At 42.6% G+C, this 20,770-nt stretch overlaps 1 protein-coding gene across 1 annotated transcript in view; it reads left to right on the top strand.

The window, feature by feature from the left end:
- Positions 1-47: 47 nt before the first annotated feature.
- The window catches only part of LOC121624435 (protocadherin-15-like), a 181,265-nt gene continuing 160,542 nt past the window's right edge, over positions 48-20,770 (top strand). The window contains exon 1 of the mRNA XM_041962063.1: positions 48-168. The gene's annotated coding sequence lies outside the window, so the exon portion shown is untranslated. The remainder of the gene's footprint in view (positions 169-20,770) is intronic.

The raw sequence follows: 20,770 nt of genomic DNA, 5'->3' as shown, positions 1-20,770 counted from the left end.
GAGAAAAAAAAGTGGGCTCTGTCTGTAGCCGGCGGGTGGATGAGTTGTGTGGATGCTATTTCCTGGATCTTGTCTTCGGGCTGTGTCTCAACGCGGCCCAGAGACGGCAACAGTGTGTGGAAAAGTAGATTTGTGTGTTAAACATATGGCTTCAGCGAGGACAACGAGGTAAGTCGTGCGACATCTCCCCTCTGAACGTGCGTTATTTCCTGAAACACCTTTACTCTGACTCGCACTGTGCGCGCGTGGTGAGTTTACTGACCTGAAGGCGTCGTTTTTTTATTGCATTTCGCCTTCCTGCTGCCGGTTGTCTTATTTCTAGGCTGTTACCGGGCTGCACAGTTCATATTCCCCTGCGAGGTCCATGTTGTTTTTGGTTGAAGTTTGCATGTGGAAAAAAAATGTTGCTAAAATAGAGACAAAGGACAGAGGACAGGCTATAGCTGCTGACACATTTGGAAAACTCTGCTCGCTTTCTGTATGACAGTATCGACCACAGTAGTTTGAACAGTTGGAGCAGAGCCCCCTCCTCGGGTGGATGGGAGAATCCGCTGTCCGTGGTGCTGAAGCCGGCTGAGGAGGATTACTGCCGCCGCTGCCGCTGCTGCTGCTGCTTTAGTAAATAGACGCCGACTTGAATTAATTCGAGACAACTCAGCACATTTATATGCAAGACGTCGTGCTTTAATTGATCTCAGATCTTCTCCGGCTATTTGTCTCCAGTGATGGACAGTGATCATGATGATGCGGGTCGATTAAACCTGAATTTAAGTCCCTTTTTTATGCAACCCGCAACGTCCTGGCTTTACTACAGTGCGCACCTTACAGTGTGGGATTTTTCAAATGTGGATAAACTGAAGTTCTGGTGGCCGTGGTGTGATGGGCCAAAATCAATTATGTAACGTGGAATAAAGTCTGTAATTGAGCTGCAATTTACTGCCCCCACACTCCACAGTAATTGATCCCCCAGCTCATCTAAAATACCCAGAGTGGAGTGTGTTTTCAACAAGTCCCTATGAGCTGGAGTACAGTACATGCATGCTGTCTAAGGGTCTCACGGTGGTCCCGTCCAAAGCAGGCTGCCTCACCAGAAGCCTGTGTGCCTCGGATTATAAAGAGAGAGAGAGTCATCCGATTACCTTGAATTACTGCAAGCTGTCGCCTCCTCAATGCAGAGCAGATAGTGAGGGGATGAAGTCAAAGGTGACCAGAAGAGTGGGTGCTGCACAGTAAAGTGAGGGTTTTTTTGTTGTTATGATGCTCTTACAACAGCTCACCTTTATTATGAACTTTATCATGCTCTGGGTGTCAACATGTGAACCCTTATGTAATGTGAAGCTTTGCTCAGTCATGTGTGAAAGTGGATTGTACACACAGATAGAGCTGTTTAGTGCAAAAGAACCAGCAGTGACAAACACATGACTAAATATTGCTGCTGCTGTTGTTGCTGCTGGTGTGTGTCTGTGTGTGTGTGTGTGTGTGTGTGTGTGTGTGTGTGTGTGTGTGTGTGTGTGTGGGTGGGTGTGTGGGTGTGTGGGGGGGGGGTGGGGGGGTGGGGGTGTGTGTGTTTGAGTGTCCAAGTGAGACTCCCCATTATCTTACGTGGCTTTGCTCTACTACGTGTGTTTTGTGGTGTGAGGGTGAGATTGTGTGTGATCTCATGTACATACGTGGGTGTGTGTTTGTGTTTTTGCAGCTATCTTTGTGAGACCCAGTTTTAAGATTTAGACCTCAGGACTGAGGACATTTTTGGAAAATGAGGACATTTTGGCCGGTCCTCACAGATAAACCTTCAAAAAGCTGTTTTTCGGGTTAAAGTTTGGTTTAAAGGGTTAGGTTAGGATTAGGGTAAGGGGCTAGGGAATGCATTATGTGAATGAGGGTCCTCACAAAGGATAGAAGTACAGACATTTCTCTCTCTCTCTCTCTCTCTCTCTCTCTCTCTCTCTCTCTCTCTCTCTCTCTCTGGCATAAATCTGTTTACACAGACACATTGTGGGGACCGCCTTCCTGATGGGGACCAAATGCAAGTCCCCATAAATCATGACATTTTAGGGTGAAGACTTGGGTTGAGGTTAGGCAAGTAGTGCTTATGGTTAAGTCTTCAGGAAATTACTGTAAGTACATTTAATGTGCAAAGTAAGTGGTGAAAACATGAATCTCTGTGTGTGTGTGTGGAGAGGGGCAGACAGACAGAATGTATCTTGTGAACCTGGGACCCGTCCACTCGTCACCATGTCAAATCCTGTTATTCACGCTGGATGACAGAGGCACCCGGACTTCGGTTTAAATAACTGTTGCTTCGTCTTTGCCTTTTGAATGGGAGATCGTCTGTGATGAGATGTTGCACTGTAGTAAAATATATATATTTATTTAGTTAGTGAATTATTAGTGGAGAAGAAACGTGCCTTTACCAAACCTCGTTCATTTGCTTCTTTTTGTCCCAACATTCTGGTTTTGATTTTTGCACTCCCTAATGTTAGTCACGGATCATATTTGACCCTTGCACTGATTGTACAAAAGCTTGGATAAAATCACCTAAAATGCCAATTCAATCAGCAAAACATATCACATTTAATTAGATCTTTTTCACCGTGTCCTCCAATCAGTCTCGCACTGACTGAAAGTTTCTGACTTGGCACTATATTAGCCAATACCATTCAGTACTCACAGGACATCTTTAGACTTTCTGAAAAAATGTTTGTTTTTTTTCTTACAGTGTGGTAATCCAGCAGCACTGACAACTATTTTAATCATTTTGTGTACAAATGTTTTGTTTTAGGGCTGTTTGTCCTAAAGCAGTACAAATCACCCTCTGTCCTGTAAATCCCTGAAATACACATGTAAAGTGTGTCGTGTCGCAGCAGCCTGGATTACAAATTACGACACAAAAACTCCTATACACGCTGAAAAATGCCAAGTAAGACCTGCAGAGAGTTGTGTGCAAAAAGAGAGTGAGAGATTATTATGTTAAAGTGTGGCAAAAGTGAAATAATGCTGTATATTGTGTCTTATTCCACTAGTTCTCAATCTGGGGCAAACGCCCTGCTGTCATGGTTCACACATTTGATGCTAAATGAGCTACCTGGTTGGTTAAACCCTGCTTATCTGGGTCCCAGGGTTCACAGTGAGGAAACACTGCTTTAATCACTAAATGCTTTGTTTTTCTAGTATCTTTTATTTAGAAATAAATGCAAGAATTATTAATACTATGAGAGCATCAGGATGTATTTAAGGTCGTGTCTCCTTGGAGATCCAAATTTTACAGGTATTTTTCCTGCAGTTTTTCTCCAGTATATAGTGTGCATATATGCAGAAAATGACCCTGACACCAACCCAGGCTATTAAAAATGCATTAAAATGTTAAGGTTTTGAGCAATTACAAAATCAATACAACATATGTCCAATGGTGCCAAGATGTATTTCACAAATAAGATGCAATAAAAAGGTGTTTGATATAAATGACTCTTAAGAATATGATTAATCAAAATCCGTTTGGGCCACTGAAGCTAGCTACCACCATCTGGCCCAGGTAGCCTGTAATATGCTAGCTAATAGCATCGCTCCATTCAGGTGTTGGTTGAAATAAGACAATTTGATCATTAATGCTACACCAAATGTTCCAGGATTAGTTTATAAATATGTACAATGTGGCTTGCATTTTCTGACTGCAGTGATGCTGCTTCCTGACTGGGGCCAAACAGGGTAATCGGCAGAGCTCAATAACTAGCCAGAGCCTACCATCACTTGGGGTTGTACACAGACAGCAGTGAAATAACTCCCCCCCCATATCTGAAGATAACACCTCGACCATAGTTTCGATTGAAGGAGAGCTCAGAATCCCCAATGGTTCAGTAAAAGCCTCCTCATAGAAACAGCTTGACCTTGCATGACCTGTGCCTGTGTTCATGGAAGTAATGGCCTGGAGTTTGACTGTTTGATCTGTCCAATTCAGATGGGGAAGGATTTCTGAGTTTAACAGCGATGTCCAAAGCATGTTTCTCCAACTTTGAATGTGGAGTCAGGTTCAGGTCACAATTTGGCAAAATGTTTTTTTTTTGTTGTTGTTTTTTAACTTGGTTGCATTGGCTAAAAATATTTTTTCACTCTCAGTATCACAATTGATGTAATAGAATTTTGTATCTACTGTGTTAATGACTAGTAATTATACAGCTTTAAAAACACCTTCTGAGACAGAGTAATCACAAACTCGGGTTTCATTTCATGGCACCTTTAATAAGTGAAGGTTGACTCTGATTTTTTTTTTATTTTTAGCATTTTAACATTTAAGTTCATGACAAATGAAGTTGAATTAAGCAATGACGCTCAGTCAGGTTCTGTAGTTCATAATTCCCATCGACCGAGATGCTAACTATTGCATGGATGCATTTCATAAAATCAAACAGGACTGTTGTTGACTGTTTCTGTCCCTGTGTCACAACTCTTTGAACATGATAGCAATAACTAGCTCAGACAGCAGCACAGCTTAATAATTTGGTGGTGCTGTAATAGTCTATTTCCACACATTATTGCTGCAGATTGTTTTGTGATGGCCTTGTTTTATCCTAATCAGCAAGGCTAGCAAATTATCGAAGGATGAGTCCAGGGGGCCTCCTCTTTTACTGCCTCCTGATTTTACCAACAGATCCCACCATACTCAAGATTTAAAGCCCTCGTTATAGCTTTATTTACATTTACTTCCTCCCCACCTCTGATATCTGTACTCTCCCTGTGCTTGGTCCCTTCCTCCCGGTGGCCACGCTACCTATTAGAAAGATGTCATATTGAATTAGCCACACTCATGTGAGCAAGGCTAAGTATTCGTATTCCTGACGGATAGCAGGCTATGGCTGAGTTCTTCAGTGTCTGTCTGAGGGTACAAGTGGACAGTGCAGACAACAGCATATGTTGTCTGTCTGATCTTATTCTTCTTGCAGGAGTTTTTGTGAATGTACTGCCCGCCTCCTTTCATACAGTGTATTGGGATGCATTTTTACTGTGGTTTCTCCTGTGTGCATATCTGAACACGCCCCAATTACATTACTGTAATTTTGCTCTTCTTGTTCAACTAAGCTCATAGTTTTGAATGCTTCTTCCAACCTTTTCACACAGCGGTTTTATACCTGTGCTGGGAGGTGTTTATTTGTCTTAATGCCTGCAACAAGCTGTCATGGACATGTCTTATTGAGTTAGTCAGGCGTCTGTGAACAGCACTAGCTGCTTTGCAACTAAAAACATATTCTGTGGGTTTATGAACATAGTGTAAGTGTTCCTGTCGGATGAAAGACCGCGTGGTGAAAATCAAACACGTGATTTTTCAGGTCATATTAGCCTGCTTTCCTCTGAAACGCATCGTGAACTGCTTTTATTTGACACACCAACGGCAGGTTCGCAGTTCTTTTTGTAGACTGCTAACACAGCTGTTTATGGCTTCAACTCATTTAGAGCGCTGTTCTTCTCACAGAGGTACAAGCAACAATAGCTGTGTGTCGCTCCAGCATTGTGCTACCTGCGTCGATGATGAAGGAGTGAAATGAGGGAGAAGATGTCTTCTAGTCTGTTTTTATCTCTGTGTTATTGCTACTGCTAGAGATCCTTGAAATGACTACATTATACATACATAAATGTCTCATGTCATTGTCTCCTGTCTCTCTGGAACATTAGGAAACATGATTAAACATGTTTTTTCCTCACAATTTGTACAGCTCAAAGCCCTACATAGCTGCTAGACTCTTGTTTCTACGTTTTCATTTCCCAACAGTAATAATAAGATAAAGAGTAACTCTTATTATCATTATTATCATAGTAGTAGCAGAAGTAGTCGTAATAGTACTATTGTGACATTCTATAAATGCTATATCAAAGGAAAAAAAATCAGGTGGAGAAATACCTGATCATATATAAATGCATCAATTTACTTTTTTTGGCTTAAAAAAAATTGAAGTGGCAATAACGGATATTTTTACTAGAACAAGCAATAATGTGACAGTGTAACAGGGGTCACTCCTCGTGATAAACCTGCATAGAATTGTCGCAATCCCCAGCCCCCCTCCAGTTTTATGCAGCTTTTTATCGAGTTTCGGCTAATTTTTTAGCTGCCGGGCTGCAACTTTACAGTTCTGGTTCACCCCTGATGCATAGCGTCATTTTTAGCCACAGCAGGTGTTTCCAGTGGAAAAGCTCTAAAAACACACTGCACACTACCCCAGACAGACAGTTAGCGACTAGCTGGTGAACATAGTGGAGCATTTAGCAGCTGAAGAGCATGATACATCCCTCAGGAGTTGGTAGAGACCAAAAACAGAGCTAAAAGTAACAACAAATATGACACCAAATGAATGATAATGTTGCTCCTTAAAAGCTAAATAAGCAACCGTTCGCAATCAACTTAATGGACAAAAACTTAGTGGCCAAAAAAAAAAATCAGTAACTGCAGGTTTTAAAGTAAATATACTGAGTCTAAAAACACTGCAATCAGGCTATGAAGCATTTTTTGTTTATAACTGTGAAATATCAACTACAAACAAATCACAAAACTCTTGAAATTACTTAACATATGGGATGCCAGTCTTCTCTGGCATCCGATACGTTTGTTTAATTTCTTCTCAGCAATAAACACAGAGATGACTTACACCATCTGTGCCACTGGAGAAAAAGAGTTTAGTTTATTTGCTTTATTCTGAGATATTCCATTCCTTCACATACCGGGTGAAGGTTTGGATGACTTTGTGTTCCAGCTTCGATGCAGGAGTGTTGATCCTCATTGACATTTTGTTGGAGTTTTTTGGTTGCGGTGCCAGCTGCTGTTTTGAATGCTTCTGTGTGAGGGATTCAGTTTACGTTCAACAATACAACCGAGTTAATTGTTCCTAACAAGATTATCTGCCTGCTGGCCAAAACACTGGCTGGAATCTGCATATCTGGCAACCCAGGCAGGAGAAACAAAGACGCAAATTAGCAAGAGCTGCCCAACTTTTTTCCTTTGTGACCAAATTTTTATTCTGTTTATTAACTTTGAAGAGCATCACACATTTTATTGAATTGTTTACAGTGAGTAACTACTTTATATCATTCTAGCAGGCACAATAAGACACAATGAAGTTCTAAAAGTTAAATTGACTTAATACAAGAAATAAACACTGCATGAAATCAACAACACGCTAACTTTCCAGTTTATACCTCACCCCACCCTGGATTTCATTTTCCTAGACCTGTAGTTTCTGAAAGTGGGTTGAAAATTAGTTTTTGGTTGTTTGTGGTGGGGCCCTGTACAAGGAGAAGTTTACTAGTGTGTTTGAGTCCCAGGGTGAGATTAAATGAACTCAATTTTAATCCTGTGTGGTAAAAGTTCTGAGAACCCCCTGCCCCAGTTTAATACCCTAAGTAGCTTTCTATCTGATCAGGGGCTCCTAAACCTCTTCAATCCTGGACCCAAATAAGAAAGAATTAGTCAGTGAGCCATATGATAACATGGTGCTATGTTTGCCATGTAGACGCACCGTCTCCACTGTGGATGCTTAGTCAATTTGACGTATTGAGCTAATGATACATGGCCAACAACAGTTGGTGCAATGGCAATCTCTTTAGTGTGGCTGGGAATGTGAAAGTGGGACATAACCAGTGGGCAATGAGGTAATGAAGTAGCAGGCTTTCACCCATGCTGCAGCCACCTAAGGCAGCCTCCTTTTATGCCACCGCTCTGGAAACCATCAACACAGCAGCAGTGGTTATTTAGGGTCAGAAATGTGTTTTGCTATTTTTCAGCAGACCAACTGATAACGGTGTGTTACAGGGTGCATGAATAATGGCTTTCATTTCTCTGTATGAGCTGCATGTTAGGAACAGAAGCTGCTTATTAGCATGGATATTAGTAGCATTTTGGCTCTTTATTAGTCAAAATAAAGAACTTTTTATTGTTGGGGGTTAGGGCTATTGAGATCATAATTCATGTGCAACAACTTCCTTACTTGCTATCAATAAGCAGTTTTTAGGAGGTTATTGGGGGAAACTCTTAGTTAATGACCTAGTAGTTGTAGAATATGGTCATGCAGAATAAGGCATTAATAATAGCCTTATAATGACTAATAATGAGCCAATATGCTACTAACATGCATGCTAATAAGCAGCTAGTTAATGGTGAGTATGTGTACCTTAATATAATTATTAATTAAGTTATTGAGCTCTGCCTGAATACATTTTCTAGCATCTAGCGTCACTGAGATTTCTGCTGCCACTACATTGCAATGAAGCTGAGTAGAATGTCATTATTGGTGCTCAAAGCACTGAAAAAGTTCAATTTAAAGCTGCTCTAATCAATATTTTTGTATGAACAATAGGTCAAATGAGTGCATGTAATGTGGAAGGTGAAACCCACAGAGAATTATCCACAGACGGTGCAGCTCTGCTCAGTTCTGTCGAGCATTCCGGCATCAGCTACTTGTTATTTTCGGACTTCTCATTTCCAGCCACGGCAGGCAGCTGTTTTCATTGAAAAAGCTCTAAAAACTGAAAGGCAGACAGACAAAGTTAGCAACTAGCTGGCGAGCATAGCAAAGCATTTTGCAGCAAATGAGGCCAAAACAAAGCTGAAAGGAGAGTAAAGATTGGACTTAAATTTGACAAATCTCCAGCAACACAACTCCAAACTAATACTGTTTCCGTGTCTGCTGGGTCTGAAGTTTGCTAACATAGCCGGAACGTTTGGCTCCGTTCCTGTCTTTATTCCTTAATTTCACCTGAGTGGACAAGGTTTAGCTGCACTAAATTGCTCATATTGCCAGATCTAACGCCAGTGATCTGCACTGCAAACACTACAAAAACCCCTGTGCTTTGTCTGTGAATGTGCTTCTTTGAATCCACCCTCTACACGCTGCCTTTATTTTGTTAAAATGCATCCCATCACTGCTTCGTTTGCGACTGTCACTCATCTTGTTTTGTGTCCTCTCTGTTGATTGGCTGTCCAGTGCCTCATGGTTAGATAGGCGCAATGGCGACTGCATGGCGAGCTGATTAAAATGCTAAATGAAATCAAAAAGAAAAGAACACAGGACAGCTCCCTTAGAGCTGTAGACCATTGGACCCCCTGCCTGCTTTTAACCTGATGGTATCTCTGCCCACCATTGCATGCACACACATATACATCAACACAGCGGTCTTAGCGTGTGTGGCGAACAGATCATCCTATTCTTATGTCTTGTGTTAATATTTTAACATGTTGTATTTTTGGTAAGTCAAGCCTTTAGACACGTTCTTTGGGCATGAGAAATATTCCCTTTTACTGTTAAGCACAAGGTAGCCTGAAAATCCTTATAATTCATCAAGCGTGCGTCGCCTTCCAAGGTTAACCCTCAGACGTGCAGCCCATGCTGTTTGGCGATGGGCTGCACACACGCACAGCACACAAATGTCACAGATGTGACACACAAAAGCAAAGTGTCACCTGTTGATTAGGTATGTTACGCCTTACGGCCGTACGGCTCACATTATGTGTCTCGAAGTGGCCGCGTTCACATAAACCGTGTGTAAAGTCTGACTATCAGAGAATTTGGTGCATTTGGAGAGTCACAGATGATTGTGCCAGGAAGCCAGCGTGTCTGATTTAAGACCTGGGATGCTCGGAGGCTGCAGGGTGGTAGGCACTTTCAGCAAGAACACACACTCACATGTAACCGTCAGCAGAAATTTCCATTATAGGTGGTATAAACAAAAAAAGAAAAGAAATTATGTGAGAGTCAGTGTTTGTGTTTGAGAGAATTTAATGTTTTATCTCTCTGCACAAGAGAGAGGATGCTGCTGTCTGTGACAATGGAAGGGTGTGTGTGTGTGTGTGCAAGAGTGTGTGTGTTAGCGGCCACATGCTAAGCCACAGAAGGTTGCCAGTGTTAAGTCTCGCCTCTGGCTCAGTGTGTGTGTGTGCGTGTGTGCGAGGGAGAGCGAGCGGGAGGGAGATTACAGTGGCTATTGCCAACTTCAAAGTGTCTACTGGTGTTGTGCCAGGTCAGCATGTTTACACAGGAGAATTGGTGTTGGGACACACACACACACACACACACACACACACACACACACACACACAAACCTTGTTCATGCACATGTGCAGACACACCTTATCGCCTGTTCTGGCTCCTGAACATACACACACATAACACGCACATTGCCCAGAGTGCATCGGTCTTATCAGTGGTCCCAGTGAGTTAGGGGAGGCGTTTAATCAGGGTCAACGCACCGCTCTCGGCATCAAACTGATTCCACCATCTCTCCACCCACCACCACCACCACCACCCCCTTCTCTCCCGCCTTTCTTTCACTCTCTCTCCCTCCACACTGAGCAGTCTAGTTGGCTAAATATTTCTCAGCAACAAAATTTTGTTCCAGAAAAGTTAAAACTGGATCACTGGAGGCTTAAAATAGTTTCACACTCACAGATTTACTAACTTTCTCAGTTACTTTTTGGGAAAGATTGTACAAGTCTAGCCAGCTCTGCAACATGCTGGACTCTCTGACTGCCGAGTACTTTTTAAAACCTGCTGCTTTCCCCTTTGTGGAAGACCAAGTGTTTCAGTAACAGTTAAATAAATCCTTCAACATTTTGGGAGATATGCTTTTTCACTTTCTGGGGGGGGGGGGGTTAGAACAAATGATCTGTACAACTCTCACCTCTGTCCACTATATATAAGGCTACATCCAGCACTTGATTAGCTTAGCTTAGAATTAAGACTGAAAAAGCCTCTCTAACAGTTACAAAACCACCTACCAGCACCTCTAAGGCTCACTAATTTACATGTTAAATATCATACAAAGTGTAGAACGGACAATTCTGCCTTTTCAATAGCAGATTGTATGCTAAGCTAAGCTAGCCGGCTGTTAACTGTAACTTTGTGTCTTGCTGATGTCGGCCCCATCATGTTATTGTTTCTTAATGTTAATGTAAGCTGTGAAGCATTTCTACTTAAAAAGACGGTAGTTGGAGCTTAAAATGTAGATGTTGTGCAGCCGCTCGGACCGAAGTGGTGTTATATAAACTCAAAATAAAATTAGCCTGACTCATTTATTATTAATAGCTCAGAGGTACAACTTTTGAATATGTAATGTGAGGTAGCACATGAGGATAGAAGTTGATAGGAGAGGCTATTTTTAAAGACAATGCCACAGTCCATAATAATAATGACTCATCAGAGGATCTCGCTGTGGTTATGATCCTACGTGCAACAGAAGAGCTGCAGGCTGATTCACTGTTTCCTACAGTGTGACATGACAATGTGGTCCTGCCAGAGATCCTGTGTGGTCCAGTACTCAGAATCACAAAACTGCTGCATGATAAGTGTATTGTGAAAATATAGGTCACACAGTCTGGCTGTGTAACTGGCATGTAAAACCACAACAAGGGCTAAAAGTAAAAGGTTTGGAACAAAAACTAGCAACAGTCCCAAGCAGAAGTGATCCATACAGACGCTGTAGTGGAGCCTGAGAGGAGACTGTCCCGGCATGTGAAGGGGCTCAGCTGGTAAAAGTGTGGATTTCATGCACGTATGGAGGTTGAGGATTTTCCCGGGTCACTGAACAGCCTTTGGGGGCCAGATAAACCTCAGAGCCCGCTGATGAGACTTATCCCCTCCTTACGGGAAAAGCGTTTAAGTCCCATAAATATCAGTTATTGTGACTTGAATGTTCACCTGCAAAAAAAAAAAAACCTGACTAGGAAACGGCACCTGAAGAAACTGTGCAGCTTCTGCATTGTGAAGATTTTAGCCACGCTAGCTCTATTTAGTGCTAATTAGCAACTGTCATTATTTTAGCACGCTAAAACTGCGATGGTTAACACAGTAAACGCTTACCTTCGTCACTACGAGCGTTTTAGCATGCTGATGTTAGCGTTTAGCTCAAAGCACCACTGCTACACTGTATGTACAGCCTGGCAGAGCTGCCAGCGATGCTGCAGACCTTTAGTTTTGTCCTTTAATAACAAAGTCGGCAGGTGTTTCTTCCATCCCAGTTCGAACATATGCTTTAAGGATTTTAATTAATTTTGCATAAACAAACGGGCACCCATTCAGAATTTTCTTGCAAACAAAAAAAAGTAGCTCACAACAGCACATCAGGCTAAAGCCCAGACAAGCAGCAGGATTTTAATTGGATGTGAGCATCAGCTGTGTGTCATGTCACAGTAGGGCGATGTTGACTTTGTTTACATAGTGCTTTATAGGATAAGAACATAGTAGGTTTTTTTTTTTCCTTTTGAGGGCAGTAAGAATTTAACCTTGATGTGCAGGAAATCTTGCCAGTTGATATATGTTAGTGTTGCTTTTGTAAAGATTAACATGCTGACTGGGCAGAGGCTAGAAAGGAAATTGAAAACACAGCCATCTCTCTTGTCATCATATTCCCTCCTCTTCATTCTCTCCTGTTGTTCCTGTTGTTCTTCCTCTCTTTCTTTCACTCTGTCTTCTCTCCTTAGTGTTTTCTCTTGCTCCTTCCCCAGAACATGAAACCACTACTACTCAAAGACAGGCAACTTTACGACCAATTATTTTCACTCCTTCATCAATTATTCTTCCAGTATCTTCTCCCTCTATCCATTCTTCATTCTCCCCACTGTCATTAATATTTAACAAAGCTGTCAGTTTTGAAGTGTTTTGAAGAGGGCAAGTTTTTCTCTGTTGCTATTTCTTAGAATGTCCATGACCTTGATGAGTCAGGTCAGAATCAGAGACAAACATGGCTCTACACATGTTTTTATCTCTTCAATTCATTCTAGTTAGCAGATTTGTTGCTAATGTGTTGTTGATTACTTGTTCGTCAAGAAAAAAAAATAGCCCAAAATGTAAAGTATCAAGCAAACTCTCACAATTCTTCTTCAGTGTCTTGCTGCAGGAGCAGCTGCATCTGGCTGGTTTAAGAGCTGTTAATCAGATCATTAATACGTGCATTTGTTGATTTATTTACCCTTTATTGGTTTATCAAATGATGAGTGAAGTCATCGAAGAGGAGCCTTGTGCACTGGCCATGTGCGTGCCGATCGGCGCCCTGCAGATCATTGGATCAGCAGATTTGCAGCCAAACTCAGGTGACAACATTTAAGTGGTGTTGGCAGCTGTGAGCTGCGTGCGAGCCCGGACGCCTGTTCCAGGGCAGTATGTCAGGCCTGCATAGTGAGGGTAGGAATTAGTTCACAAGGCTGACAGAGGCAGGTTTCTATGGAGAGAGTTCACTGAGAATGGAGAGCGCTGATTGTAGCTAGTGATGCGAGTGTTTGATTCCCGTTATGAATGTGGCCGTTACTTTAATGCCTGCCTTTACCCAATTGACCAGAAGGGACGTTGGTGTGAGTGTTGCAGGGCTATTCCACATATCAGAATCAGTTATAGAGGGTTGTACACAGCCTGCAAAGACAGCCTGTAATGTCTTTGTGGCTTTGTAGAAGCTTGAGTAATCACTTGAGTAATTTTTGCTTGAGCTTCGATATGACGAACATGTACGACGACAGCGACAGTCAGTGAGTCGGTTGGTCGGTCTGGTAGTATCTCAGCAAGGTTTTAAAGAATTGTCACGTCACTTTGTGCAGGCGTTCATGGTAACCACACAAAGTTTGATTTACGACGATTATGCTTGCTAAACATCATCATGTTTGCGTTGCCATTTTGAGCATGCTAGCATGTTCACATTGCCATACTGAGGGTGGAAAGATGTGTTTACCAGGCAGGGAGGGTCTAACAAACGGAGTTGCATTCTTTCATTTGGTCGATCCAGTTTATTTTTTTATTTTAGGAACTAAGATTCACACCTTGGCCTCTGCTACACCCGTTTGCTTTCTTTAAATCTGTCTCTCGTGAGTCATCTTTATGAAAGCACAATACAAAATTGCTTTATGCTCCAGCACTGCATGAAATTAGGTACATTTGAAATTAGAACCTTGTGGGAAACACCTAAACCCAGGTGAAATTGCCCTCTTCAATAATGACATATAAAGCAATGTGAACAGTGATGAATTTTCCCTCGCCTCAGAACTCCAGCCCACAGTTTCTCCATCATCGTGGTCTGTCAGGGCTCACTAGACATTTGCTTGGAACAGATGCCATCCCGAGTAGGCCCTACAATAAATGACTGACAGTAGTTCCCTTCCCTGAGACAGCAATATGAAAACTTTTTACACCTGACTGGACAAATGCACCACTCGCTGGATGTCTTTGGTTTCCTCCCAATTCTCAAGCTGCGAAATATGGTGGCAGTTGTGGAAATAGTTGTCTCCTTAACCCCTCCAGAAATCAGCTTCTGAATACACTTCAGGCAAATGGCATGATGCACGGGTACAGAATCATCAGAACTTCAGCTTCAGATAGTTGTTCGCATTTTGAAATGAGAGACGATCTCCGTAGTTCACTGAGATGTTTTACAGAATTAAATCTCTTTGCAGGAACTGATGTCCCGAGGTGTAGATTGGCCTTGCAAGCCTAGAAGAAAAATCCCTCCTGTAATTAATGAATTCAGACCAAAATGGCAATTCCATGTCATGACTTTTGCTTTTTACATCTTGTATTTTACTGTTTGTGCGAGCGTCCTCAACATTCTACTTAATGTTCACAGACCTAACCACTGCTATACTAATATTTAGTCCAAAAAAGACTCATCAAACGCAATTTTCATTGGAAAATGTGGAAAAAAAAAGGAAAACAGCAACATTCTCAATGCATTTCTTCTGCCAAAGATACCATTACTATTGTTTAAAATTGAGATTTTGGATAGCTTTCCCAACCCTGCAAACACACTACAATTAAGATTTGGATGCAGATTTGCACCTGTGTTTGCTTGTTGTAATTTCACCTTTGGTAAAAACACAACTTTGTCTGTGGAAGACACACTGTACACTTGGTAATGAAAGGGATCTACTGGTAACAACCCCTGTGAGTAGAAGCCACTTTCCCAAATGTCGGATTTTGGACCACATTTCCCCAATTAGACGTAACACTCGACAGCACAACAGCGAGTGCATGTGTGTGTCCTGTCGGAGAGTGAAAGCAGTGACAGCTGACAGCTACGAGCTCGCTCATTGTTCGCTGGAGTTTTTCCAGAAAACAGTATCAGACAAATTGAAACTGGAGCTGCCGCGACATTAGAGGTGAAATCAAGCGCATGAAATGAGATGTGAGATTTATTGCCGTCCGTACAATTATGTGACTGTGAAATAATTGAGGAGCAGAGAGGTGAAGGCTATCTGACTGATCAACCATGGTCACCAGTGGCAGCACAATCTGTCATAGTTAACACCTACTTCCACCATGTTAACCGGAGGGCGCGCCTCATTATTCACTCCCGCACGTATGAACGGCAACATGTGAATGCACACCCATACACATATATGCACCTTCACACACACATCCCTGCAGATAGAGCATGCGCCATTGTGTCCCGTATTGATCTTCCTGGTGTTGTGTCACCTGCTGGCAGGGAGATCTGCTCAGGAAGAGGACAGGAAATGAGTCATCAGGGCTTAATGGAGGACAGGAAATAGATCGTCAAAGCTTAACTGTGCTGCTGGTCCATTAACCATGAAGTGAGTGAAAAGGAAGATGTGTTCATGCCCGTGTGTTGATTCGTAAATTGACCTGAAATATGTGCATCACGGCAAGCGCTCCCTCTTCATTCCTGTCTGGATATTTGTGTTTTTGTTTGAAAATCTGTCTCTCTAGTGCTCATACAAACAGCTGATTGAAGTTTGTGTGCTTAATCTCAAAATGTAAATTTCTCGACAAACACGCGGCTTCTGCTATTAATATCGTTCTTTCAAGCGAGCGTTGCTTTCTCCCCGCTCGTACTCGGAAGCCAGGGCTCCTGTTACCTGCCAGCATGCAGCCCACTCATCAAACAGAATGCTGATTCTGAACAATTCTGCAATAACACTAGAAAACCTCAGATTACATTCAATAGCAGTGTTTTACAGTCGAGTTGTTCTGTAATAGCAGTGCGTGGCATCTTCATTGTGGTGTGTTTGCAGTTAATGTTAGGAAAATATTGTTGCCTTTGTTTAATTTTATAAGAGAAGGCAAAATGTGGCAAAACTTGAATTTTTTAATTTTTTAAAATGAAAGGATTATAAGCACGAGGCTTTCTCTCCTCTTCTTTGATGTCTATCTGTGAGCCAGCACCTAACTAGTCTATGATTGCTTTTTTTCTTCAGTGTTAAATTTTTAAAAAGGCCAATGCTGGGGATGCAAACCTGGGATTACGGCGTCAGAGGGGAGAGTGTAGTGCGTGATTCAGACTGACAACAGGCCTGCGTTCAAACAGCGCAGGGGGCTGGATTACGTCTACCTGAGCCAACTGCAGGCGGGCGTGCAGCACCTGGACGCCCTGAGCACCAGGGCCCTCCTGCACTTTCAATTATGAAATACACATATTAATGAAACATTTTTTATTGATGTGTGTGTGTGTGTGTGTTTCAGTCATTACGCCCACCTAAATCATATATTAGTGCAACAACATGCGATAGCTGATGAAAAAGTGCTGCCTTCAGGCTGTGTGTGCTGAAGGGCTTACCTCTCTCCACCCAACAGCAAGCTCTGTGGGTGTAGTAATTCAGGTTTTCCTGGAGGTGGCCCCTGATTGGCTGACACAGCAGGCTGAAAATAACTGGATCTCGGGCAGAAGCATTTTATGCCAAGAATTGTTACCAAATTACCTTGAGGATGCATTATGTTGGTAAAAATTGACAGTATTTTGGCCTGATTCGTCATCGAGCAGCATGTTTTTCTTATTTTCTTCAATGTTAGCTAAGTAGCTAGAAGGCTATTTGACCAGGCTGGTCCTGATCAACCACCAGACGCACGCCCACTGGTGTCAGACCAGCTAGTTGCAACAATAGCTAATATACATGAACAACCTGCTGAAAAAGAATTGATGCCATTAAAAGTATGCAGAATAAGCTATTAGCAGTTGCTATTAGCAGTTGCTGCTTGCATTGCAGCCATGCACTGAAGACGACTATCACTGGTTGCCTTTCACACGCAGAAAACGTAAAAACATGATGATTATTAAGCACACTTCTGGACGTAAATTGTCGATTTAGGTCAGATATGTCATTGTCGCGTAAGTTCTAGACTCTTGCTTTGTTTGGTGCTCGCTCACGGCCAAAATATACAGATGCACTTACAGGGCCTTAGCCCCACCTAGTGGAGAAACCACGCTACACCAACGCTCAACACCCGTAACGCCCTCCACATAGCGTAGATAAAGATAGCTTCTGGTATTTCCAGAGAAGACACCAGCAGATAGAGTACCTTGACTTCATTTTACATTTGTCCCCCTCGCTCTCTCTACAGACGCCCTGATTTCCATGAGATTTTCATTTCGATACCTCGAGTTCAATTGTACTGAAAGTTTCCACACAGCTGCCATCCAATCAGACAGGAATGGAGCTGTTTCCCCTCCACCGTATTTCCAACAGTAACGGAATTGAGCTGAAAGGGATTAATATGATTAAAAGGCCTTAAATGAGGCGAGACCTTCCAGGATTTGACAAAGCGCACTCGGTGGATGAGACGCCAATTCTTCTAAGTGGAACGAATACAGTGGAAACGCTGCTAAATTGTCCTCAACTGACCCAACTTCCATCTAGACCCCCTCCACCCCCTCCTCCCCCTCCTCCCCGTGTCCCGCTGTTAATTTGACTCCCTCTCGCTTCCTCACTCTGGCTTTGAATTTAAATTATTTATTGGCGTGACTATTAAACAAAGCAGTGTTGTTGTGGTAGTTTTGAAAAATGTGCGAGTAAAACCCAAACTTATATATTTACACCTCAATGCTTTTTAGCGCTTTATTGCGTAATGGCTTAGAACAGCAGGTAAGTAATGTGCGCTCTCTCTTTCACTGAATCTCTCTCTCTGTGTTCCTCCAGCCGTCCCTCGTTTGTTTTTATTTTGACATCAGTCTGCTTTTCTCTCTTTGACTTTCTTTTCAGAGTTTGCTTCAGTTCCTCATTCTCCCTTTATTTCCTTCGTCTCTCCGTTTTTTCCCCGGCTCCCTGCTCGCTTTGGGCTTTTGCCAATTTGCCATGCGTTCACAAAACTTGTCCTGCATTGCTCATATCCTTCTTTTTGCTTCTGTGGTGGCACAACAGATCAATACATCTATTTCCGCAGCCAAATTTTGTTTTCTTGTGCCTTCCATGTGCTCGGCAAAAACAGACTGATTATATTTGGAGAATAAAAGTCCTTTGAGGCAGATGCGAGCAAATCCCACAAATTGCTTCATTTATTTGGTAGCACTTGAGTTAACGTAACTGCGGCAAGTGTCCGTTTTGTTTGCACGAACCTGCTGCAACTTTTGTATTCTAGTTTTAATGCTGCTTTCAAGTGCTGTAGAAAAATACTGAAATTGCTACTCGAGTGCAAATGAACAACCCAGCAATATAGTAGAAAACAACCTGGGAACTTAACAATGAGATACAATAATAGGAAAAGTGGGATTTTCCTAAATAATACACAAGCTGCTGCGATGTGACATTTAATTCTTCTATGAGTGTGGCAAAATTGACTAATTTTTGTATTCGGCTTATATTTGGGTCGTTCGCTCACATATCATTTGTTCTCATGCTTGCTTGTGTAGCTGCTGGTGGTCACCAGATGCCTTCAGGTTTCACTGTTCTGATACGGCTTCACAATCTGTTCTTTTTAGTCAGAAACTCCTGCTGAAGAATTTGCTGTCTTAAAAAAAAAATCCAGAACTTGAGCATGAAGACCTGAGGCTTTTTAAGAAAAACCCTTTTAATAATTTATGTTCTTTCCAAACTCTCTTTTACTGTCATTCTCTCTGCACTTTTCCCGCGCTCTCTGTGTTTTCCTCTGTTCGGTGCTTGTGTGCAATCAGGGAAATTGTAGTGGTTTGGATGCCGCCTCTTCACACTCACAGGTGCTGACTGTCACTGTGAGATTGGCAGAACGAGGCGAGCAAAGTGCCCCTCCATTAGCTTATTGGACGGCCTGGTCGACACAACCATGTTTGTGTGTGAGTGTGTGTGTTCGTGCTCTCTGATACCGCCAAGTAGGGTAGATTTTGTCCCCAATCAGCATGCTGCAAACCTGTACGCAAAATGGAACTGACATAATTGAATAATTCTAAATGTAGGTGGGCAGTGACATGTTTATTCCCCGATACTGTTCGCTCTAACCTACATGCAGCATCTGCCTCCTTCTGACAGTGTACTGCAAGCTGTTTGTCACATTAAAGCACACAAAACTGATTTAAAATGCTTAGCCCGATACTTGTACTTGTATTTGACACACTGCTGGCGTCCACTGCCTTATCCAGTGTGTCAAAGCCCACAATCAGCCTATAAACAAGGCTAAAATAAGCAGGGACTGGATTAGAAGTGTTTGAACGGGGTCAAGGGTCAGACTGGAGCACAGTGCCCCCCTTTAAAAACTGCTGTGATCATTTGTAAAATGAGTAAAAATACATTGAGACTCACGTTTAAAGTTTTGTTTTGCGTCTCCTTTTAGTCAGTTTGCACCTTTGTTTTTATCTTGCGTCTCTTTTTAGTTGCTTTGCATCTCTTTGTATTTGTTTCACGTCTCTCTGTGATTATTCTGTGGCTCTTTGTCGTCATTTTATCGACTTTCCAACGAGAAATGTCACTTCATACAGAGGCTCTGATCCAGGAGCCCGGGGCCTGTGCCCAGTGTGCCCGTTCAGTAATCCATCCATGATCCTAACAAGCCAACTGCCTATCGCTGTCTGACTCTGATAGGGGGAGCACCAGGGGTGGCCAATCAGATTCCAGGGGCGGGCCCGTGCCTCTCCTGGCCATGCAAATACGGAAACTGTGCTGTGAAACTGCGAGTTTTGCCTTTGTGTTGGTGCTGTACAGCTCCTTTACAAACCGCCCTTTAAGATCCGCGGTTCAGCTGCTCTGCGTCCTGGCAAGGCACCCGGGAGCGAGACAATAAACCACACATAGAGAGCCGCTCAGCATAAGGCTGTCAGCCATCTGCCTGAAATAAATAAAAGACGGAAATTTCTCGTCTTGTTTTGGCGGCGGAGGAGCTGTGAAAGATGCCAGAGAGACGCTGACAGAAAGACAGACACGCTGACAGGAACACAACACAAACAGCCAAACAGACAGACTGGCAGAGAAAGAGACAGACAGATGTTGACTGTGACAGTACAAGGGCAGTATTCCTATTTGTTGTCATTTTGTGCACACATGCAAACACAGCCGGTTAGAGTTACAGTAACAAGGTCTTATCAGTCCTGTGCGACGACAGGCAGCTGATCACAAACACCAAGGAAGTGAGCGACTTGAAACAGCATGTCAACATCTCTCACTCATTTCGGCTCAATTTCCTTACTTTGCTTCTTTATTTCACTATTTTTAACACAGAGAGACACATGTTCTCCTCTGTTTTTAAGGTCAAAGTTTTTTTTCTTTTTTCCCCAAAGTTTCTCTTCTCATTCGCTTGTTTTTCTCTAGTGCCCTTCTCTTTCTTTTCAATCTTTCTGTTTTCCTCAGATTGTTCCTCTCGTATCCTCCCTACTATCCGAGCCGTGCCCTGCTCTCATTTTCTTCCCCGTCCTGTGATCACTATACATCAGTGAGAGGTTGTTGATGTTCAATGAAACCAGCGGCCTTTAAAGTGCAGGTCAGAGTCTCTGTCTCGCTGCGTTTCTCTCTTTGTCTGTCTGGCTGGCTGGCTGGCTGGTATTGCCTGGGACAAAGTCTCACTCTTTGCTCTCTCTTCCTCTTTTCTAACGTAATCTCTCTCTTTTTCGACTCTCTTCC

This window comes from Chelmon rostratus, chromosome 21 (assembly GCF_017976325.1).
Source record: "Chelmon rostratus isolate fCheRos1 chromosome 21, fCheRos1.pri, whole genome shotgun sequence".
In the NCBI taxonomy this organism is placed as follows: Eukaryota; Metazoa; Chordata; class Actinopteri; order Chaetodontiformes; family Chaetodontidae; genus Chelmon; species Chelmon rostratus.
The sequence above is the reverse complement of the archived record's forward strand: the minus strand, read 5'-3'. Positions and strand labels throughout refer to the sequence as shown.